At 41.9% G+C, this 25587-nt stretch overlaps 1 long non-coding RNA gene across 2 annotated transcripts in view; it reads right to left on the reverse strand.

Moving 5' to 3' along the window:
- Window positions 1–2202: 2202 nt before the first annotated feature.
- Window positions 2203–25587, reverse strand: part of LOC138772408 (uncharacterized) — a 67164-nt gene continuing 43779 nt past the window's right edge. For both annotated transcript variants that reach the window (XR_011359765.1, XR_011359763.1), the window contains exons 2-3: window positions 5377–5441; window positions 2203–2395 (exon numbers count right to left, since the gene is read on the reverse strand). This is a non-coding gene — a long non-coding RNA (uncharacterized lncRNA). The remainder of the gene's footprint in view (window positions 2396–5376; window positions 5442–25587) is intronic.

A 25587-nucleotide genomic window follows, 5' to 3' on the forward strand; every position in this document is an offset into this window, starting at 1 on the left:
TGAGGTGGGGAGGACACACTGCCCCCTGCTGGTGTGATGATGTGGAGGACATATTGTGCCCTGCTTGTGTGATGATGTGTAGGACACACTGCCCCCTGCTGGTGTGATGATGTGGAGGACACACTGCCCCCTGCTGATGAGATGAGGTGAGAAGGACACACTGCCCCCTGCTGATGAGATGATGTGGGGAGGACACACTGCCCCCTGCTGATGAGATGAGGTGGGGAGGACACACTGCCCCCTGCTGGTGTGATGATGTGTAGGACACACTGCACCCTGATGATGAGATGATGTGGGGAGGACACATTGCCCCTGCTGGTGTGATGATGTGGAGGATACACTGCCCCCTGATGATGAGATGATGTGGGGAGGACACACTGCCCCTGCTGGTGTGAGGATGTGGCGGACACACTGCCCCCTGCTGATGAGATGAGGTGGGGAGGACACACTGCCCCCTGCTGGTGTGATGATGTGGAGGACACATTGTGCCCTGCTTGTGTGATGATGTGAAGGACACACTGCCCCCTGCTGGTGTGATGATGTGGAGGACACACTGCCCCCTGCCGATGAGATGATGTGAGGAGGACACACTGCCCCCTGCTGGTGTGATGATGTGTAGGACACACTGCCCCCTGATGATGAGATGATGTGGGGAGGACACACTGCCCCTGCTGGTGTGATGATGTGGAGGACACACTGCCCCCTGATGATGAGATGATGTGGGGAGGACACACTGCCCCTGCTGGTGTGATGATGTGGCGGACACACTGCCCCCTGCTGATGAGATTAGGTGGGGAGGACACACTGCCCCCTGCTGGTGTGATGATGTGGAGGACACATTGTGCCCTGCTTGTGTGATGATGTGAAGGACACACTGCCCCCTGCTGGTGTGATGATGTGGAGGACACACTGCCCCCTGCTGATGAGATGATGTGAGGAGGACACACTGCCCCCTGCTGATGAGATGATGTGGGGAGGACACACTGCTCCCTGCTGATGAGATGAGGTGGGGAGGACACACTGCCCCCTGCTGATGAGATGATGTTGGGAGGACACACTGCCCCCTGCTGCTGTGATGATGTGGAGGACACATTTTGCCCTGCTTGTGCGATGATGTGGAAAGGACACACTGTCTGCTTCTGGTGTGATGTTGTAGAGGACACACTGCCCCCTGCTGGTGTGATGGTGTGGCGGACACACTGCCCCCTGCCGGTGTAATGATGTGAAAAGACACACTGCCCCCCTGGCCTGATAATGTGGAGGACACACTGCCCCCTGTTGGTGTGATGATGTGGTGAGGACACACTGCACCTGCTGATGTGGTGTTGTGAAGTTTACACTGCCCTCTGCTGGTGTGATGATGTTGGTAGGACACACTGCACCTGCTGATGTGATGATGTGGGAAGGACACACTGCCCCCTGCTGGTGTAATGATGTGGTGAGGACACACTGCACCTGCTGATGTAGTGTTGTGGAGGTCACACTGCCCCCTACTACTGTGATGATGTGGGAAGGACACACTGCTCCAGCTGATGCGATGTTGTGGAAGACACACTGCCCCCTGCTGGTGTGATGATGTGGAGCACACACTACCCCCTGCTGGTGTGATAATGGTAAGAGGAAACACTGCCCCCTGCTGGTGTGATGATGTGCAGAACACGCTGCACGTTGCTAGTGTGTGATGATAACAGCTCAGTGATATGTATAGTACATGCTGCAGCCACGTGTGGTCTTCCAGCTGCAGGATAATGGTCGCACCACACACAAGGGTTCCCCAGGTATGTCTTCTCTAGATTTTAACCCTTCCTTGGCTGACCGGTCATCATATTTATAATCTATGTTGAGCCAATATCTATGCAGGATCTCCAGGCCCAGCTTGAACATAGAACACCATAAAGAACCTGTATCCTCCAGCCCATCCATATCTTATCTAGTATCCAGTTGTACTCACACATTGTGACCACTAGGGGCAGCGCATCACCTTCTATTTCCAGAACACAAACTGTTTGTCAGATCCTTACGTTACCACCATCAAAAATAAACCCCAGAACATCACATTTTCTATATTTAGTTTTAATTGGAGAGAACGGTGATCGAATGTGAAAAAAATACACCGAACTGTGAGAAATTGGTGTGAAGAGAAATGGCACCTAAAAAGCTTTAATAAATTACAATGTTCAATAAATTAATATGCGAGGTACATTTGATATTTAAATAATTTAAAAAAAGACAAACAAACAAAAAAAAAACAAATAAAAAGAATTCACCATTGTGGAATATTCCAATAAATTAAGTATAAATTATGTAGTCCATGAGAAATCGTTCGAGGTGTCCGTGTGTACAATGAAAAATCTTTGATCAGGTGACTCGGTGAAGACTGGATTTTTTTTTCCTCCTGGAAAAAAAAATTGTAAGTATTATTATATAATATAGAGTATTGTCTCATTTAGTTGTTCCTTTTTATCTAAAATTTCCTGGAATCCTTTCCTTTATTTGGGTCATGTGATCTTATGATGACCCCCTGGAAATGACATGTGTTTCTGTGCTTCCTATGGGTTTTGCCATCTCAGCTAGCAGAACCTTCGGTATGATGAAGCTGTATGGACTGTTCCACACAAGCTTCATTTGGTTCATGTGATCTCATAGTGACCCCCCTGGAAATTTCATGTGTTTCTGTGCTCTTTCTGGGGGTCACCATCTCAGCCAGCAGAACCACTTGTGTGATGAAGCTGTATGGACTGTTACATACAAGATCTCCACAGGGGGGAGACAGAAGCTCCAACAAGAGGTACAGATGATGATTACACGGTTATAATGGATCTGATGGCAGTTCAGCCTCCCTGACTGTATACTTACAGTGGGGGAGATTTATCAAACATGGTCTAAAATGAAACTGGCTCAGTTGCCCCTAGCAACCAATCAGATGCCACCTTTCATTTTCCAAAGAGTCTGTGAGGAATGAAAGGTGGAATCTGATTGGTTGCTAGGGGCAACTGAGACAGTTTCACTTTACACCATGGGGGAGATTTATCAAACATGTTGTAAAGTGAAACTGGCTCAGTTGCCCCTAGCAACCAATCAGATGTCACATTTCATTCCTCACAGACTCTTTGGAAAATGAAAGGTGGAATCTGATTGGTTGCTAGGGGCGACTGAGCCAGTTTCACTTTACACCATGTTTGATAAATCTCCTCCACAGTGTCTTAGCTTATTTAGAGATATATAAAGATGTGGATTATTACAGAAGGCAGAGGTGGCACTGGCTCTAGCTGCTCACGTGATGCTGTACTGTTGCATCATGGGATTGATATCACATCTGAGAGGAGGAGGGCGCAGTTTGAAATCTGAAAGTCAAGATAGTGACTGATCAGAAGTCACATGACTGTACTAAAGTAATGAAATGTATGGATGCAGCAGAGCTGGGACGAAACATTTGACACTGTAGGCATAGTGGTAGTGAGTGTGCATTATATGAGTAAAAAAAAAAAAAGGTGACAATTTTCCTAAATGGGACACGTATTTAGCAGGTTAGAATAAGGTATCTTGAGAATTGATTTTCAGTTTGGAACAGCAATGGGTTCCACAACTGCCCCATTCAATCCCAGACATGAAGGGATGATATATCACTTTGTATAGTCTTCTTGATATCCGGCCTTTAAACTGCTTCTTACTCTGTACTTGGTGTTACTGTGTGTAGTAATAATTGGATGAATAAGTGATTAATGAAGCTTAGTCATCTGGAGGATGATCAGCTTGTTAAGAGTCAGAAGCTTAATTCTCAGCTCATGTGATCACAATTAGTCGAGTGAACTGTGCAGTCTCCGTCATATCAATCTGACAGAGGATACTTATAGTCTGATCATTCTGAAAGATGCAAAATTCTATCTATGGTGACAAAATGAATCGACTAACCTGTTTATGAATGGAAAAGAGGTGTTTAAAGGACAACTCCGGCCAAAATGTATTTTTTTTTATATGTTACATAAGGAAAGTTAGACAAATTCCTAATATACACTTATTATGGGAAATGCGCATATACTGCTTTTTTCCTCAATTTAGTAGATCATGCAGACTTCAATTTCTCTAAAAAAAAACACAACGTCACGAATCAGGGCAGAGCTGGGTGTAATTCCTATGAAGCATCCAGCAGGGGGCGCAGTATATGGAGAAATGACATTGTAATTTCGGCATATGTTGCAGTGATCGATAGCAGCTTGTGCAGTCACCGGGTGACAGGAAGAGGCTCCCCGGAACCTGTCCAATCCCACACCGGCTCCCCTAGCCCCCCCCCAAGGACCCACACACACCCGTCCATCCCGACGGCTGCTGGGGAGCCTCTTCCTGCCACCTGGTGAGTGCACAAGCTGCTATGGATGACTGCAACCCATGCCGAAATTATAATGTAATTTCTCCATATACAGCACGCCCTGCTGGACGCTTCATAATTACACCCAGCTCTGCCCTGATTCGTGACGTCACGTTTTTTTTTTAGAGAGAATGAAGTCTGCATGATCTGCTAAATTGAGGAAAAAGAGCAGTATATGTACATTTCCCATAATAAGTGTAAATTAGGAATGTGTCTAACTTTCCTTATGTAAAAACATATTAAAAAATACTTTTGGCCGAACTTCCCCTTTAATTGTCCTACAGCACCTCTAACTGGCGGTATTAAGTATTACAGGTTGTCCATTGAAAACAGTGTAATGAACAGACTTTTTAAATCCTTCAGAGCAGGATAAGTCCCTATTTTTGTTTTGACTGATAGAGATGAGTGATGGGGGGGGGGAGGGTACTAAACTCAAAGAACCCTAATATGGTATAAATAGGTAAAAATCAGACTTGTAAATTAGGCAACCTCTTTAAACGCATGACCTGGTCTTGCTGACTACATGCTGTAAGAAATAGTTTCAAGTTATGCATCAAGAGATTGATCAGAGGACATATTGTCTAAACTATAACTTATACAGTACCACCCATAAATCTGTATTAAGTATATATACAATGTATATACCGCTAGACAAACCCTAACGAGGTGGGGCTTAATATAAAGGTTTGAATACACCAGCAGTTGGGGGGGGGGGTGATGATAACTTAAAACTCAAGGTCCACTATGGACAACTGTGTTTTGAGAGGGTAATACCAGATGAAATGGGGTCATTTGTACCAAAAACAGCACCACCCCTGTCCTTAGGTTGTGTGTGGTATTACAACTTGGCTCCATTTACTTCAAAGTATTTTAGCTGCAATACCGCACACAACCTGGGGACAAAAGTGGCGCTGTTTCTGTAAGAAAGCAGCTATGGTTTTGCTAATCTGGAATAACCCCTTTAAAACTCTGTGCCCATGGGGTATTTTATATATAAACCACACACTTACCTTTCCTTCTACCACATGTTCTCTTTCAGGATGGTGTAGCTGAATATCCACATATCAATCTGCACCTGAAAAATATACAAGATAGATAATTTAGTTAAAATATATATACATAAAAAGTAAATTGTACATGAAGTCATCATTTTTTTATTTTTAAAATGATTAGCAAGAAGCAGATACATAAGAGTAACAAAAGGAGGCAGGATCAGACTACACAGGGTTTGATTGTAGTCTGTTACCGTGGAGACACATAGATCTGTATAAGAGCTGTAAGCACAAAACAGTAGGAGAGCTTTAATAAAGATTATTTACACATTTACAACAGTTCTAAAGAGGATAGGTCCTTTGACATATTGGTTGGATAATTATGGTGTCATTTTTGGGGGGGTCTGGCACCAGGTGGAGACCTATATATATATATACCTTTATTCTGTCACTGAGTAGACTGGTGATATCTGATGTCCACGGAATGTGCGCCTATTAACCTTTACAAACAAGTGTAAGCTAAATACATTGTAACATTCCTAAAGGAGGACAATCACTATGGCACATCAAAAGGATCAGCGTCCTCCTCAATTACTGTGTTTATTGGTCGCTAGGCAACAGCACGGCAACAGGGGGGAAATTTACTTCTAAAAAATTGATAAACATCTGGATAGATAGGAGACAGATAGATAGATAGATAGATAGATAGATAGATAGATAGATAGATAGATAGGAGATAGATAGATAGATAGATAGATAGATAGATAGGAGATAGATCGATCGATAGATAGATAGATAGATAGATAGATAGATAGATAGATAGATAGGAGATAGATAGATAGATAGATAGATAGGAGATAGATCGATCGATAGATAGATAGATAGATAGATAGATAGGAGAGAGATAGATAGATAGATAGATAGATAGATAGATAGATAGATAGATAGGAGATAGATGATAGATAGATAGATAGATAGATAGATAGATAGATAGATAGATAGATAGATAGATGATAGATAGGAGATAGATAGATAGATAGATAGATAGATAGGAGATAGATCGATCGATAGATAGATAGATAGGAGAGAGATAGATAGATAGATAGGAGATAGATGATAGATAGATAGATAGATAGATAGATAGATAGATAGATAGATAGAAGAGAGATAGATAGATAGATAGATAGATAGATAGGAGATAGATCGATCGATAGATAGATAGATAGATAGATAGATAGATAGGAGAGAGATAGATAGATAGATAGATAGATAGGAGATAGATGATAGATAGATAGATAGATAGATAGATAGATAGATAGATAGGAGATAGATAGAAGATAGATCGATAGATAGATAGATAGATAGATAGATAGATAGATAGATAGGAGATAGATAGATAGATAGATAGATAGATAGATAGATAGGAGAGAGATAGATAGATAGGAGATAGATAGATAGATAGATAGGAGATAGATAGGAGATAGATAGATAGGAGATAGATAGATAGATAGATAGATAGGAGATAGATAGATAGATAGATAGGAGATAGATAGAAGATAGATCGATAGATAGATAGATAGATATAGATAGATAGGAGATAGATAGATAGATAGATAGATAGATAGATAGATAGATAGATAGATAGGAGAGAGATAGATAGATAGGAGATAGATAGATAGATAGATAGGAGATAGATAGGAGATAGATAGATAGATAGATAGATAGATAGATAGATAGATAGATAGATAGATAGATACAAGGTAGCAAATAACGCAGCACTCTTTGTAGATGCACGGGTGCCAGTGGTAAACCAGAGATCAGCCGGTATGTATATATTCAAAGCAAAATACTGCAGCACTCCAGTTTTCGGTGAAACAAAGTTAAAGTGGTTTATTCAATCCATAAAGCAGGCAATGCGATGTTTCAGTCTCACCATTGAGACTTTTTTCAAGCATGTCTCAATGGTGAGACTGAAACGTCGCATTGCCTGCTTTATGGATTGAATAAACCACTTTAACTTTGTTTCACCGAAAACTGGAGTGCTGCAGTATTTTGCTTTGGTTAGATAGATAGATAACAGATAATGTTCCCTGCAGACATAGTTGCTCAATGAGGCCAGGAACGTTGTCATATACACATGGACTATTCCGCTGATAACACCGAGTATATAAGTCAATGACCGGTCTCCATGGTAACACATCCACGGTTTAGAACCAATGAAAATGTCTCCCTTGCTTAGATAAAGTTTCCGGAACATGACATTTGTTGGCACAACACTGCCGTCACCTCCCGTCATTTAACAGAGGGACAGATTTCATGGGAAAACTGACAACAACTACAATCTGTGAACGTTCTGGAACTTATTTGTATCATTAGGATTATTATCCAGAAGTCACTATGAGGAAATATGTCCGTACTCTGCGTCCAGCTTTCACCCAGTCTCCAATAAGACCCAATGGTTTCCGCTCTTTTATTCTGACATTTAAAATGTTAAAATTAAACTCTGCCGCCTTGCGCCTACATGCGACTTTAGTTGTCTTTTCACTTCCAGTCACTTCCAGCAGGGGGAGCAGGTTAGGGCTTTGGCGTGTTTGGCTTTCATATCCAAATAGTTCTCATAGGATTGTTGAGGAATTGTTGGAATATAATGACCCCCATGGTGTCACTTCTATGACAGATCCCTCCTGCTGTCTCTTCAGTGTGTATTCCATTCCTTAAATAGACACCGGGGGAAACCCTCTGACTTACAAGCTGCTAAAACCAGGAGCCGGAGACACCCTGAAGGTCACCCCGACTAAAAGTCATGCACCCGGGAAAATGGACGAAATGTCAAAGAACATGTGTTCCTGTGTCCCGGCCTCTGCGGCCAATGTCACGTACTATGCAGACGTAGCTGAGCTAAGTTTGTCACGGCTCATTGTGTAATCGCTGACATCAATGTGGTGTTACAGGGGGGCTCGCAGTTTACATAAGACTCTCTATTTACAGCGCAGGGATCTGTATTTATAGACTCCATCGCTTTGTATGATCACAGAACGGTATTATCCCTGCAGAAGGGAATAGGCTAAAAGAAGACGGGTTCTTCCAACCCTATCAGGGTCCAAGGTCATGTCCGAGCTGTCATCAGTGCTGTATACAGTGTGTATCTATATCCAGCTGTGTGTCTATTTATGTACTTATATATGAGGTTTATACTATACATATGTCTGTTTATGTACTTTTATACTAGGTATATACTATATGTGTGTCTGTTTATGTACTTATATATGAGGTTTATACTATACATGTGTCTGTTTATGTACTTTTATACTAGGTATATACTATATGTGTGTCTATTTATGTACTTATATACTAGGTATATACTATATGTGTGTCTATTTATGTACTTATATACTAGGTATATACTATATGTGTCTATTTATGTACTTATATACTAGGTATATACTATATTTGTGTCTGTTTATGTACTTATATACGAGGTTTATACTATATTTGTGTCTGTTTATGTACTTATAGATATGTCTGTACATGGGTATCACTGTGTATGTAAACCTTACACTCTGCTAATCTTAGCATGTTATTATACGGGCCGATGGGGGCCCGATAATAACCGATCTGCTTGATCTGCGCTCGATTACTGGGCCTATTACACGGCCCGATAATCGTTTAACAAGGGCTGCATGGACATTGTTACCGATGTCCTTGCAGCCCTTGCTAAACTGTATACATTATCTATCCATGGTCCAGGGCTCCTCTTGCAGTCCGCTTCTCCCCGGGTCCCGCTCGCTGCAGCTTTAGATCGGTCTGTCTTAACTGACAGGTCGCTCAGCCAATAACTTGCCGCTGCGGTCCTGCCCAGTGACTGGCTGAGCGGCCTGTCAGCTTGACAGGCCGTTCTGAAGCTGCAGCGAGCAGGACCCGGGGAGAAGCAGAGTGGAGGAGGAGCCCTGGAGCATGGATAGGTAATGTATTCTTCTTTGCTAATCGTCAGTGCCCGCCGCGCAACGCTATTACAAGTAGTGGTGCGTGGTCGGTGGCCGACAATTATAGGTCTGAATCTATATCAACGATCAGCCGATGACAACGATCATCGGCTGATCATTGTGTTTATTACATGGAAAAATAAATGGCCGGATAGGGCCGATTCAGCCGATTATTGCTCCGTGTAATAGTGCCCTTTACACGGAACGATTATGGTTCGAATTTTTGCAATCACGATCGCATTTAAGCGATAATCGGCTGGTATAAACACAGCAAACAATCAGACTACGAGCGAGAAATCGTTCATTGTGATCTTTCAACATGTTCTCAAATCGTTGTTGGTCGTTCGCTCAAAATTCGCAGATCGCTTCGTGTAGACAGTCTTTCAAAGATTCCCCCTATGTGTGAGATGGGCTTATGCGATCTTAAAAAACGATCGCAATAACGATTTTTCCTAACGATTTATTCGTCTAAACGCTGATCATTATAAAAACCAAATTGTTGCTTCAAAATTGTTTAACGATCGATTGGGCGAATTATCGCTTCGTGTAAACGGACCATTAGTCCAAGGGTTAGTACCTGACTACAAAAAGATCCCCCAGAAAGACAAGGTCCCTTTAACAAGACAAGGAAGGAACCGGAGTAAAAACTTCTGGTTGGTTTGGTACACCTGAGCACATAAAGAGACAGGAAAAAGCTCTGGAGCTAACACGCTGCCAGCAGAAGCCCAGGTCCTGATAAAACTGAGCCAGTCAGGACTTCATGTGTGAGAAGCTTTACAGATTCCTTACCAAGTGCTTAAGTAGAGTATAACTAAGTACTGGAAGACGTGGAAGGAAACTTAAGTTGCACTTGAAAATCCTAGTTGGTCTGGGGCACAAAGGCAGAGAGGAAGAAGCTCTGGAGCTGACATGCTACCATTAGAAACCCAGGTCCTAATAAAACAGAGCCAGTCAGGACACCACCTGAGTGAGAAGCAATACAGGTCCCTTACCAAGGAGTTAAATGTAGACTGACTGAGCAATGCAGGCTGGAGCCATGAAGGCCCCCTAAGAAAGGAATTTAGGTTGGGTCTATAAGAAACCCTGGTTGGTCTTCTGCAGCTGAGCACACAAGGAGACCGGAAGAAGCTCTGGAGCTAACATGCTGCCAGCAGAAGTCCAGGTCCTGATACAACTGAGACAGTCAGGACACCACGTGTGAGAAGCTTCACAGATTTCTTACCAAGAGTTTGAATACAGCCTGACTAAGTACTGGAAGACGTGGAAGAAAATGAAGTTGGAGCTATACAAAATCCTAGTTGGTCTGGTGCACCTTAGCACAAAGACAGACAGGAAGAAGCTCTGGAGCTGACATGCTACCATTAGAAACCCTGGTCCTAAAAAAAACAGTCAGGACACCACCTGAGAGAGAAGATCCCTTACCAAGAAGTTAAATGTAGACTGACTGAGAAATGCTAGCTGGAGCCATGGAAGGCCTCTTACGGAAGATACTGGTTGGTCTTCTGCAGCTCTAGAGCTGACACACCACCATCAGAAGCCTAGGTCCGGATACAACCGAGCCAGTCAGGATACCACCTGAGTGAGAAGCACTACAGATCCCTTACCAAGTAGTTAAACGTAGACTGACTGAGAAATCCAAGCTGGAGCCATGAAAGGCCTTTTACGGAAGATACTGGTTGGTGGTCTGCAGCTCTAGAGCTGACACATCACCATCAGAAGCCTAGGTCCTGATACAACCGAGCCAGTCAGGACACCACCTGAGTGAGAAGCACTACAGATCACATACCAAGAAGTCAAATGTAGACTGACTGAGCATTGGAGGCTGGGCTATGGAAGGCCCCTTCAGGAAAACATGGAAGGAACTTAAGTTGGGTCAATATGAAATTCTAGTTGGACTGGTGCACCTAAGCACACAAGCAGACAGGAAGGAGCTCTAGAGCTAACACTCTACCATCAAAGGCCCAGGACCTGATACGACCGAGCCAGGATGGACACCAACTGAGTGAGAAGCTTCACAGATCCCTTACAAAGAGGTCAAATGTAGCCTGAATGAGCACTGGAGGCTGGAGCCATGGAAGGCCCCTTTAAGAGGAACTTAAGTTGGGTCTACAAGTGTTGTTTAACTGGCATCACCCTGAACTAATTCCTGACCCATACAGGGTGGGAAAATATCAAAAAGAAACGTATTTCAGAGGAAGATTAGAAACGCATTTCGGTGGAGGATTTTCTCCTTACTCAGGTCCGTCAACATGGACCTGAGGAAGAGGGAAACCACCTCTGAAACTCGTTGATACTATTGATTATTTACGATTGGGGAATCAGTTGGATCTGACATTACCTCCAGAGAAACTGATACTCAGTGTGTGTATACATATTTATATATATATAGAGAGAGAGAGAGAGAGAGAGAGAGAGAGAGAGAGAGAGAGAGAGAGAGAGAGCACAGTTATATTAGGCCATGAACCATACGTCTTATATTATGTTGTGTTAGTAAATTGAATTTCTTAATGACATTAAGAATTTTTAATTTAAATATTTGAATTCCGGCGAATCAGAAACATGAAGCTTTCAGCAATCGCTCTTCTCTATGGGAATTTATGTTCATCTATATTTCACATTCTATACACAGGGAGGAGATTATGGAAATGTGAAGGCCGCGTTTGTTTTAGTAAAATTCTCCTGATGATTTCACTTTTTTTTTTTTTTTCAATTTTACTTTCAAATTTAGTATGAAAATAGAACATTGTTGGGTTTTTTTCTATCTTTCTAGATACTGTCTCATGTGCTGTAGACTCTTTAAACTTCGTCCAGTGTTCCGGAAAGTCTGCTAATCCGGCATATAGTATAAATAGTACCAAGTCTTATAGTCCGGCCCTTGTCTGATAATAATTCCCTTGATAATTCCTGATAATAATTCCCTTGATTGACAGATTTCTCGCTAAAGCAAAACACAGAGAAATCTATCAATCAAGGCTGGTGGGCGGGGAAAAGCTGCCAGGGACCGCCCTAATGACTCATGGGTCAGGCAGCATGAAAGTAATGATAGGTTCTATTTAACCTCTTAAGGACATATGACGTATCGGTACGTCATATGTCCGCACTTGCACTTCAAAGCGGGGCCGCGCGGCGGCCCCGCTTTGAAGTGCCGCGATCCCGGGTGCCGCGAGTAGCCAGGGACCGCTGCTATTAGCGGGCACGGTCTGATCGCCGTGCCCGCTAATTAGCTAATCGGAGGCAGCTGTCAAAGTTGACAGCTGCCTCCGATTACCGGAGGCAACGTTTCCCTGGTGTCTAGTGGGGAGATCGCTCCTCCGGGACCTTGTCCCGGAGGAGCGATCTCCGTTACTGATGCCGGCCGGGGACGCGTCCAAGATGGCGCCGTCCTCGGCTCGGCACTCGTTCGTTTTCGGCTGCAGCAGCCGAAAGCAAACGAGTGCCGATCTCATGGATCTCTGCAGCATATCTATGCTGCAGAGATCTCAGTGAGAGATCCAAGTGTATATACTAGAAGTCCCCCAGGGGGAATAACCCTCACCCCAGGGGGGCTTCTAGTATATGTGTAAAAAAAATAAAATAAAGTGTTGTTAATAGTAAAAAGCCCCCTCCCCTAATAAAAGTCTGAATCACCCCCCTTTTCCCAGGTTTTAAATAAAAGTAAACAAATAAATAAATAAATAAACATGTTTGCTATCGCCGCGTGCGTAATCGCCCGAACTATTAATTAATCACATTCCTGATCTCGCACGGTAAACGGCGTCAGCGCAAAAAAATCCCAAAGTGCAAAATTGCGCATTTTTGGTCGCATCAAATCCAGAAAAAATGTAATAAAAAGCGATCAAAAAGACGTATATGGGCAATCAAGGTACCGATAGAAAGATCACATCATGGCGCAAAAAATTACACCTTGCACAGCCCCATAGACCAAAGGATAAAAGCGTTATAAGCCTGGGAATGGAGCGATTTTAAGGAACGTATATTGGTTAACAACGGTTTGAATTTTTTACAGGCCATCAGATACAATATAAGTTATACATGTTATATATCGTTTTAATCGTAACAACTTGAGGAACATGCATAACAAGTCAGTTTTACCCCAGGGCGAATGGCGTAAAAACACATTTCCCCCAAATAAAAGAAATGTGTTTTTTTTTTCAATTTCACCACACTTTGAATTTTTTTCTGGTTTCGCAGTGTACTTTATGCAAAAATTCAGCCTGTAATTGCAAAGTACAATTAGTGACGCAAAAAATAAGGGGTCATGTGGGTTTCTAGGTGGAAAAATGCAAGTGCTATGACCTTTTAAACACAAGGAGGAAAAACCGAAAACGTAAAAACGAAAATGGGCCATGTCCTTAAAGGGAACCTGTCACCCCCCGTGTCGGGGTGACAGGCTCCCGACCCCCCGTTAGAGACCCCTATACTTACCTCATCCCGCCGGGTCCCGCTTCTGGATTCGGTCTGGTCCCGGAGATCTCAGCCGCTGCAGCCCGGCGCGCGCGCTGAGAGATGAGTCCAACACCCATAGAGAATGACAGGAGAGTCCAGCGCTCCATCATTCTCTATGAGCGTTGGACTCATCTGTCATTCTCTATGGGTGTTGGACTCATCTCTCAGCGCGCGCGCCGGGCTGCAGCGGCTGAGATCTCCGGGACCCGACCGAATCCAGAAGCGGGACCCGGCGGGATGAGGTAAGTATAGGGGTCTCTAACGGGGGGTCGGGAGCCTGTCACCCCGGTACGGGGGGTGACAGGTTCCCTTTAAAGGGTTAAAAAGATAAATTCTTTGATCTATTCTGTGTGGTCATCTGCATCCAGTCTTGTAAAACATCAGCTTAAGGCCATGTTCATATAGCGTATAACACCGGCTGTTCTGCCCGACCCGGCCACTCTGACACACTGTGCCACAGCTGCAGCGCTAGTGACACAGACAGCTTCCTCAAATGTAATGTCTATTCTAATACTAAGATGTATTATATAGGTATCAGGGGAGGCTGCAGCACTAGTGACACAGACAGCTTCCCCCAGTGTAATGTCTAGAGATGAGCGAACCTTTAGCATGCTCGAGTCCATCCGAACCCGAACTTTCGGCATTTGATTAGCGGTGGCTGCTGAAGTTGGATAAAGCCCTAAGGCTATGTGGAAAACATGGATATAGTCATTGGCTGTATCCATGTTTTCCAGACAACCTTAAAGCTTTATCCAAGTTCAGCAGCCACAGTTATTTAAATGCCGAACGTTCTGGTTCGGATCGACTCGAACCCGAACCCGGTTCGCTCATCTCTAGTAATGTCTATTCTAATGCTAACATTTATTATATAGACATCAGGGGAGGCTGCAGCACTAGTGACACAGACAGCTCCCCCAAGTGTAATGTCTATTCTAATGCCAACATGTATTACATAGACATCAGGGGAGGCTGCAGCACTAGTGACACAGACAGCTTGCCGAAATGTAATGTATATTTTAATACCAACATGTATTATATAGATATCAGGGGAGGCTGCAGCACTAGTGACACAGACAGCTTCCCCTAGTGTAATGTCTATTGTAATACTAACATACTGTATATTATATAGACATCAGGGGAGGCTGCAGCACTAGTGACACAGACAGCTTGCCCAAATTTAATGTCTATTCTAATGCTTATATGTATTATATAAACATCAGGGGAGGCTGCAGCACTAGTGACACAGACAGCTTCCCCTAGTGTAATGTCTATTGTAATACTAACATGTATTATATAGATATCAGGGGAGGCTGCAGCACTAGTGACACAGACAGCTTCCCCTAGTGTGATGTCTATTGTAATACTAACATGTATTATATAGACATCAGGGGAGGTTGCAACACTAGTGACACAGACAGCTTCCCCAAGTGTAATGTATATTGTAATACCAACATGTATTATATAGACATCAGGGGAGGCTGCAGCACTAGTGACACAGACAGCTTCCCCAAATGTAATGTCTATTCTAATGCTTATATGTATTATATAGCCATGAGGGGAGGCTCAGTATCTACATGCAACACCGTAAAGTGATATGCAACTGTGCCTGGACCAGGGCTTGAGCAGCCCTACAGTCTCCAACACAACCACTTGTGGCAGCAAAGGGTTATCCTTTACAGCTGCCACTCAATAAAAATGTAAAATAAAAGATATATATATATATATATATATACACACACACACACACACACACAGTAAAACGTCACTAAAGAAATTAAAAAAAAATTATTTGTCAGAATTCCACTTGACATGCCGGATTTTTAGACTTTCTGGATTATTGGATGTCAGATTACAAGACTTTCTATACACTTGTGTTTGACCTGCATTCTATATCACGCCTTGACCTTCTCAGTTGCCTTAAACCCAATTTTGAGCCCTCCTAGCTGCTCCTCCGATTTTTTCCCATAGAACGCAATGCATCGATATCTGCTGAGACCATATGCAGCGCACAGGAGTCTCCTACCTAAACAACACAAGCAGCGACAACAAGGACAACAACAAAGACATAAATCACAGACGCTGATCTCCTTACAAGCTGCTGGAGGAACAGATGACGCTTCCTAGACAAATTCCAGACGTCGTCGCTCTGTCCCCAGCAAAGACGTCTCCCATGAAGAAACCACCTGATTCCTTGAAATGCAAACAGTGTATACAAGTATTAAAAGTGACAGCTTGAGCGATCCTCTGGGAAACCCTAAAGGAAGCACGAATGTTCATGTTCTAGAGACAGACATGAAGAGATATAGAGTAGCTGTCCAGAGGGGAATCACATTCTAAGGCAGCGTTCACACTACAACAACAAATCTAGAGGTGGAACCCCGATTAAACCTTATTGTCATACAACTGAAAAATCCCTTTAAGAGGAAGTGTGTCTCTTGTATGGGAGGGGGGCTAAGGTCCTCCGAAAGTCTTTCAAGTTCTACAAGCTACAAGTTTGATGTCTGTCTCTTGAAACGCGTCGCTTAGAGGATAATTAGATTTGTTCCCATATATTCCGATCCTCTTTGTTGGCAGAAGTCGGATATAATTACTGACTAGGCAGCTTTTGGTACTTTGAAACTCAGGAGCAACACACGCGGATGTAGCAGAGCTGAATTGGTCATGCACCTGAGGCAAATATTCAATTTAATGCTCTCTTAAAGGGGTACTTCAGCAAAAAAAATAAAATAATATATATATATATATATATATATATATATCAAAATATATCATATATCAAATATATATATATCAAAAAATCCAGTACTTATCAGCTACTGTATGTCCTACAGGAAGTGGTGTATTCTTTCCAGTCTGACACAGTGCTCTCTGCTGCCACCTCTGTCCATGTCAGGAACTGTCCAGAGCAGGAGACGTTTTCTATGGGAATTTGCTACAGCTCTGGACAGTTCTTGACATGGACAGAGGTGGCAGCAGAGAGCACTGTGTCAGACTGGAAAGAATACACTACTTCCTGCAGGACATACAGCAGCTGATAAGTACTGGAAGGCTTGAGATTTTTTAATAAAAATGAATTACAAATCTGTCACTTTCTGACACCAGCTGATTTGAAAGAAAAAAAAATATTTGCTGGAGTACCCCTACGTTGGGTGTACTCAGTAAAGAAAAATCTGGGCAAGATAGTTCCTACAAAGGTGTTTTCTTGCAGAAAAAAAAAAAACATGTTAAAATGGACATACTGTGTAAGCCACCATGGCTTGGAAGACCTGAGGCACAAACCCCACTTTGTACCATCTGGCTGTATCCTTGCATAGAGTTTGCAGTCTTATTCGACCCTTCATGCTCGTGGCCAGATTGAGCTTGGAGAGACCTCTTAACCCACATCTGGGACCAGATCCCACCTGCCTCGTAACTACAGTCACATATAGGGAATATCTACTAAATGTTTTAGGGGTTGGAGAGACAGTAACCCACTACAATAGAATAGACCGGGATAGGATTGCCAAATAGTCTTATTGAAATCCATGGTTTGTAGGAAGGTGGAGATGCTAGGGTTGCGCAGTGTGCATTCTTGACCTGGAAAGGTAAGATTGGTTTTAGAGGCCCTCTGGTTCCCATGGTGGTGGGGTTTTCTTTGATGGAGGTCTGCTTGGTTCTCATGGTAGTTTAGGTCCACTTGGTCCCCAAGATGATAGAAGTCTTCTTGGTTCTCAGGGTGGTGGGGGTTCCCTTAGTCCCCACGATGGTAGAGGTCTGCATGGTCCTTTAAGATGGTAGAAGTCTTCTTGATCCTCAGGGTGGTGGGGGTTCCCTTAGTCCTTAAGATGGTAGAGGTCTGCATGGTCCTCAAGATGGTGAAGATCCTCCTTAGTCCCCAAGGTGGTGGAGACTCAAGGGTATGAGTCACAATTTCTTGTGCCCTCTATAGTCCAGCCTAGTGTAGTCCACCTACACCTACAGGGGCAGAGGTGCTTAGTGTATTACCCATGTATCCATGACTCTCTAGGATGGTATCCATTTGTCCAAACACTAGGGGGGGAGATTTATCAAACATGGTGTAAAGTGAAACTGGCTCAGTTGCCCCTAGCAACCAATCAGATTCCACCTTTCATTTTCCAAAGAGTCTGTGAGGAATAAAAGGTGGAATCTGATTGGTTGCTAGGGGCAACTGGGCCAACTCTACTTTACACCATGTGTGATAAATCTCCCCCTGGGAGTCAAATGGTGAGCGTTCGGCTTCGGAGGACATTGCCAAACCCAAACAGTTCGGTAAGTCCACTCAACACTACTTATTAAATGTCCTGATCTACAAAACTGTCTATAATTCTGCTCTAAGCTTTCCGCAGGGTAATTTGCAGGTCAGCTGAACATTAAGGAAAATTAAAGGGGTTATCCAGCGCTAAAAAAAGCATGGCCAATTTCTTCCAGAGACAGCCCCACTCTTGTCTCCAGCTTGGGCGGGGTTTTACTGCTCAGTTCCATTGAAGTGAATGGAGCTTAATTGCAAACTGCACCTGACCTGGAGACAAGAGTCATGTTGTCTCTGAAAGAAAGTGGCCATGTTTTTCTAGCACTGGATAACCCCTTTAAGTGTTAGTCGTGAAATGAAATGTTTCGTGCCCAGTGTGAACAGTCATTCCATAGAGTTATACCATCGAAATCTCATTGAGTTCAGGTTTCAGAAGACAGTCACAAAATGCACTCGACCGGCTATTTGATGGAACGTGTTTTGTGGTCGGAGAACCATCAGGAGCCGGAAGGAAACTGTGGAGGTTTTCATGGGTCAAAAATGTCAATCATGAGCAAAAAGCAATAAAAAAATAAATAATCGTTTAGCAAAATTTATTGGGAAACCAGCATCATAAAAAAAAAACTGATTTTAGAGCAGAGAGGTTGTTGGTAACCTAGACAACGAGCTGTAAACAATGGGAGGAAAAATGCAGCATATCAGGAGAAGGAGAAAGGTTGGTAAATGAATGTGGGTTGTGTATGGGAATAGTATGCAGGATTTGTAAGACAGTATGATGTAGTCTTATGCTCTATATAGCAGTATTATGTGGCCTTTGGTGATATTATAATTACTCTATATAGCAGTATTATGTGGCCTCAGGTGATATTATGATTACTCTATATAGCAGTATTATGTGACCTCAGGTGATATTATGATTACTCTATATAGCAGTATTATGTGACCTCAGGTGATATTATGATTACTCTATATAGCAGTATTATGTGACCTCAGGTGATATTATGATTACTCTATATAGCAGTATTATGTGACCTCAGGTGATATTATGATTACTCTATATAGCAGTATTATGTGACCTCAGGTGATATTATGATTACTCTATATAGCAGTATTATGTGACCTCAGGTGATATTATGATTACTCTATATAGCAGTATTATGTGACCTCAGGTGATATTATGATTACTCTATATAGCAGTATTATGTGGCCTCAGGTGATATTATAATTACTCTATATAGCAGTATTATGTGGCCTCTGGTGATATTATAATTACTCTATATAGCAGTATTATGTGACCTCAGGTGATATTATGATTACTCTATATAGCAGTATTATGTGACCTCAGGTGATATTATGATTACTCTATATAGCAGTATTATGTGACCTCAGGTGATATTATGATTACTCTATATAGCAGTATTATGTGACCTCAGGTGATATTATGATTACTCTATATAGCAGTATTATGTGACCTCAGGTGATATTATGATTACTCTATAGCAGTATTATGTGGCCTCTGGTGATATTATAATTACTCTATATAGCAGTATTATGTGGCCTCTGGTGATATTATAATTACTCTATATAGCAGTATTATGTGGCCTCTGGTGATATTATAATTACTCTATATAGCAGTATTATGTGGCCTCTGGTGATATTATAATTACTCTATATAGCAGTATTATGTGGCCTCTGGTGATATTGTGGTGACCTCCTGTGGTGTTATGGAGGAGGTACGGCCGGTCACTTGCCAGATGGTTAGACGTGACGCCACTCCTGTGGTGGTTGGCCGAGATATAGCTGGGCCCAAAGATGTTGTGACGCCAGTGCTGGTTGGGCACACAGGCATGGTGGCACACCTGCTTTTATTTTAGAGGGCCATTTGTACCTTGTTATACCAACAAACAATAACCCTTACAGTTCTGCAGCTGTGCATCAACTAAGTATATACACTTACAATAGCGACATCTTGTGGCGAAACTTCAACACTACTTCATCACCACTGATACACAAAAAGTACAGGCTTTTGCGAAGGGTGTAACTAGGAGCAACACCCGTGGTGGGGCACCACAATATTATGATTGCTTCATATAGCAGTATTATTTGGCCTCTGGTGATATTATGATTGCTCTATATAGCAGTATTATGCGACCTCTGGTGATGTTATGATTGGTCTATATAGTAGTATTACATGGCCTCTAATGATATTATGGTTGCTCTATATAGCAGTATTATGCGACCTCTGGTGATGTTATGATTGGTCTATATAGTAGTATTACATGGCCTCTGGTGATATTATGGTTGCTCTATATAGCAGTATTATCTGCTCATCTGTTTTGTAATATTATTTAGTCTCTATACAGTGGAATCCAATGGACTCTATAGAGTAGTACCATGTGGTTTAGGTAGTTAGTTTATTATCGGCACTGTATACAATGCTATTACGTAGGCACTGGGGGGGGGCACGGTATATAATTTCTCAATAAGAAAACCTTGTGTGCTTACGACTCTCCAGCTACTATAATATTTATTGAAGCAGAAAGCAGGCATCAATTGACCTTGCAAGGACAAACAATTCTTTGCTACCATAAGTCAAGTACAAATCCCGGGCAAAGGCTACGGGTATGACAACGTACAAATCCACCAGGAAAGCCGATAGCGGTGGAGGAATCAAGTGACTCTCGGTGGCAATGGAAAGCTGCATTGTGCTACTTGTCACAGACGGAATTGAACAACAATGAAGACATCAAATGGAAATGTGAGCTCATTGTAAAGAGTCTGCTGTACCTTACTATGTATACAAGGTCAATATGTAGATAGCTGGGGCTCCTTTCTCCAGGCGTTGTTGGGGAGATGGGTACATCATCCCCTCTACAAACTTACAATCATTAACTGGTGACAGAAATGCTGAACAGATCGGTGTATTACTTACATCATTCTGTTCAGCCGTTCTCCTAATATGCAGGAGAATAGGATTCTTGCCACACCCCTCCCCCCGCCCTCCAGATGTTGATTGACAGGTGACTGCCTATACACAGCATGGATACATAACTGACAATCAGCAGCTGGTGGGCGGAGTTATCTGCTTCTCATGAATATCCAGGACTACTGGGCACACGCACATAATGGAGAGGACTACTTATTGTCCATGTTATTCAGGAGGAGATCTCTGGATCAGCTGCACAGAACAATATAAGTGATACATCATTCTGCTCAGCTTCTCTGTCACTAGTTTATGCTACCCTGAGATAGGACAGTATAACCCTACTGACAGAGTCTCTTTAAAGGGGTTATCTGATCCTTTAATTGATGCTCCGTCCACGCAACCTGGATATTACTCCCGCTTTTGTCCTTTTTGACCACTCTGTGATCCAGCTTTAGAAAACAACTATATACTAGAGTCTTTGGGCACCATGTGCAACTACTACCTTGGCACCCTGTATACCGATGCCCGACCTGAGATATAGCACATCATGTTGTCACTATAAGTTCTTCATATTGTCAGCTTGAACAAAGCGGTTAAATCATTTAAGACTAACTGGTTGCTATGGAGACAAAGCCTAACAACTACACTTATTTGAATGGAGTTGTCAGGCAGTGTGTCCATGGCAACTAATCCGTGTCAAGTTGCTCAGGTCTTCTGCGTAAGGACAAAGAAAGGTCAGGGAGGCCAAACATAAAGCCGACCTTCACCATATTTATCATGTTTAACATCAAGGAGACATAGCAGAGTCACCGGCTACTGGTAATCTCTGTTGCTAAGCAACTGTCTAGATAATCCAGGCAGTGCTAAACGAGCACAGATTTTACCAAAATCTATCATTATGGAGTGTAAAGAACTCCCTCATTAATAATTACAGTGGGAAACCACAGTTTTATGTTTTCTTTGTTTCATTTTGTTTTTTGAGTGACTTTATAGAATACCACCAAGGCATACCCTAACTTACCTAACAATACCCTATCTTAGAGCTTTATCCAACTTCAGCAGCCACCGCTAATCAAATACCGAACGATCGGGTTCGGATGGACTCGAGCATGCTCGAGGTTCGCTCATCTCTAATGGTAACCAATGAAGAGACCGCAACACGTGCTGGACTGGTGAGGGTGCAACTCTCAGCACCCAATCTAATGGCGCAGGATCAGACACAGATTATAAAACATGTCAACCTCTTAAAATGCAAATGACTAATTACCTAATGGCTCAGACTCATAGGTTAAAAACCAGATACCCACTGGCACATTGAAGGCCAAAAGTTGTTAATGGTTAAAGAACTTTCCTCTCAGTGATAGCCTACATATTTGTATATCACTGAATTTGTCAAAAATGATTCATTACCCCCAGAAAAATGTCTTGGCCACTAGGTGTCTCACTTCTCTGCAATCTGTTGTCCACTGCTTGTTGTCAGGGAAAATCTGTCTCTAGTAAAAGAGAAACCAAGGACAAAACACAGAAAGTGGGTTAGGATTAACCTTATGTTATACACAGGAGCAAGAGAGAGAAGCATAAAAATATCTCTGCTGTGTACCTGCAAGCTAAGCTAGTCTGATCCTGAAGAATAACTACACTGGTCTTAAAGGGTAAATCAAGGCTTCCCACTCATTTCTCACCGCTTATTCAATTCTGGGCAACTGTTCCTTATGTAAATATTGAAATGACTAATTACCTAATGGCTCAGAATCATAGGCTAAGAACCGGATACCCAGTGGCACATTGAAGGCCAAAAGTCCCAAACTTTACTATCCACCATTGTGACCGCTACAAGTAAAGTTGTTAATGGTTAAAGAACTTTCCTCTAAGTGATAGCCTACAAATTTGTATATCACTGAATTCGTCAAAAATGATTCATTACCCCTAGAAAAAATTCTTGGCCACTAGTTGTCTCAATCTGCTGTCCACTGTTTGTTGTCAGGGAAAATCTGTCTTTAGTAAAAGAGAAACCAAAGACAAAACACAGGAAGTGGGTCAGGATTAACCATGTGTTATACACAGGAGCAAGAGAGAGAAGCATAACAATATCTGACATGTAATACCTGCAAGCTAAGCTAGTCTGATCCTGAAGAAGAACCACACTGGTCCTAAAGTGTAAATCAAGGCTTCCCTGTCATCTTTCACCACCCATTCAATTCTGGGCAGCTGTTCCCTATGTGTGTGTGTGTGTGTGTGTGTGTATGTGTGTATATATATATATATATATATATATATATATATATATATTTATTTATTTATTTTTTTAATCTAAATATACAGTATATATATATATATATATATATATATATATATATATATATATATATATATATAGATAGATAGATATAGATATATAGATATATTTTTTTAATACCTATACAGCACCATGCTGCTCATGATGGCAGCACATTTGTCATGTCCTCCCACACACCATATGTATAACCATAAAAAGCACCCTGGGCTGTAGGTAAACACGGACGGTTTCCAACCCTGCAAGGTATCGTGGTAAAAGTGCAAACAAGAGCGAACAGTCTCCTGGGGAAATGCCTGCCTGGAGATCTCAGCCACATAAGAGCAACATTACAGAGAATTTCATCTATCACAGATAAAGAAAAACAACGTGTGCTCCTAGTGGGCCTGCCGGGAGGGCCGGGTCATAGCAATAATTCATTGAGCATTAATAATCATATCCTTAGTCATGGTGTATAGCAGAGACTGTGAGGATATTGCGTATCCTTGTAGAGACTGCCAAACTTATGTCATATAAGCCTTGCAGTGCTCCATGGGAAAAAAGTATGCAAATGAAAAGAACCTGCTCTACACTGCCACCTACTGGTGGTAGTTTTCTTTTTTCTTTTTTTTCAAAAGGTGATGATTAAGACTTCTATTCCAAGCCAGAATCACCCCTAAAAGGGTAAACCTATATGATTCTTGTTATAATATTCAGATGCGTGTCATATATACACGTGTATAACCCACCAGAGATCACGTACAGAGCTGTAAACATATGTATATAGCCGGCTAACCCACTCCTGACATGAGTTTCAGTGATTTTACGGCTCGCATTGATCCTAATGAGGTTCAGTAATTAGTGGTAATATATTATATCACAGGATCCGATGCCGAACATAAAACCTGCTTCACCTGATTACATTACAGATTCGGCCTAATGAACGGACGTACAGAGTGATCGGAGCAGATAGGATGCTACTATAGATGAGAATATCCCCTTAGTAAGAGGTCTACCCCTGTACATATACTGTATATGCATCCAAGGCCAACCTCCTCCCCATCTGCACCTCTACAGCCCGAATAGTGTACTGTAGCTGGGTAGATTGTTCTTCCATATATCAGACAGCTCCTGGTTAGTAGATATATTATCAGAGAATTATGTAACTATGGAACTGTTATATTATTATCACTGACAGCACTGATAAATACAGAGCCTGATCTCACCCCAGCTCCCCTATAAATATAAATGGGATATGATAGATAGATAGATAGATAGGAGATAGATAGATAGATAGATAGATAGATAGATAGATAGATAGGAGATAGATAGATAGATAGATAGATAGATAGATAGATAGGAGATAGATAGATAGATAGATAGATAGATAGATAGATAGATAGGAGATAGATAGTTAGGAGATAGATAGATAGATAGATAGATAGATAGATAGATAGATGATAGATAGATAGATAGATAGATAGATAGATAGATAGATAGATAGGAGATAGATAGGAGATAGATAGATAGATAGATAGATAGATAGATAGGAGATAGATAGATAGATAGATAGATAGATAGATAGATAGATAGATAGATAGATAGATAGATAGATAGGAGATAGATAGTTAGGAGATAGATAGATAGATAGATAGATAGATAGATAGATGATAGATAGATAGATAGATAGATAGATAGATAGATAGATAGATAGATAGATAGATAGATAGGAGATAGGAGATGATAGATAGATAGATAGATAGATAGATAGATAGATAGATAGATAGATAGATAGATAGATAGATAGGAGATGATAGATAGATAGATAGATAGATAGATAGATAGATAGATAGATAGATAGATAATAGATAGATAATAGATAGAATACATTATATGTGATAAATTGCTGAAAAGCCCCGGGTTGACCAATGATTATATTATGTCACTAGATTTAACCTTTGAAGCTTCTGGAAATTTCCGCACCAGGTAATTAAGGTTTCATGGTTTTCTATCTGACACACTGGGTATAACCGAGCGCTGTAAATCTCCTGTTCCTTTCCTCCGGCTGGCCTTGTATAGTGCAATCTAATTTGGTTTCAGAGATGAGAAAAAAATCATTTATCTAAGGTCAAGAAGCCAGAGGAGGTGACCCTGGGATTGAACTAAATGTCAAGCAAAGCCCCGGCCATCACTGCTTGTAAGGGGAGATAGTTAACCTATGATAAGCTGGTTTTAAGAAAAGTAGAAAAACGTACAAAAAACTCAGCACTTAAAGGGATACTGCGGAGAAATAAAAATGTTTTCACATCAACTGGTGGCAGAAAGTCAGACAGATTTGTAATTTACTTCTATT

Source organism: Dendropsophus ebraccatus, chromosome 1, assembly GCF_027789765.1.
Source record: "Dendropsophus ebraccatus isolate aDenEbr1 chromosome 1, aDenEbr1.pat, whole genome shotgun sequence".
Lineage (NCBI taxonomy): Eukaryota > Metazoa > Chordata > Amphibia > Anura > Hylidae > Dendropsophus > Dendropsophus ebraccatus.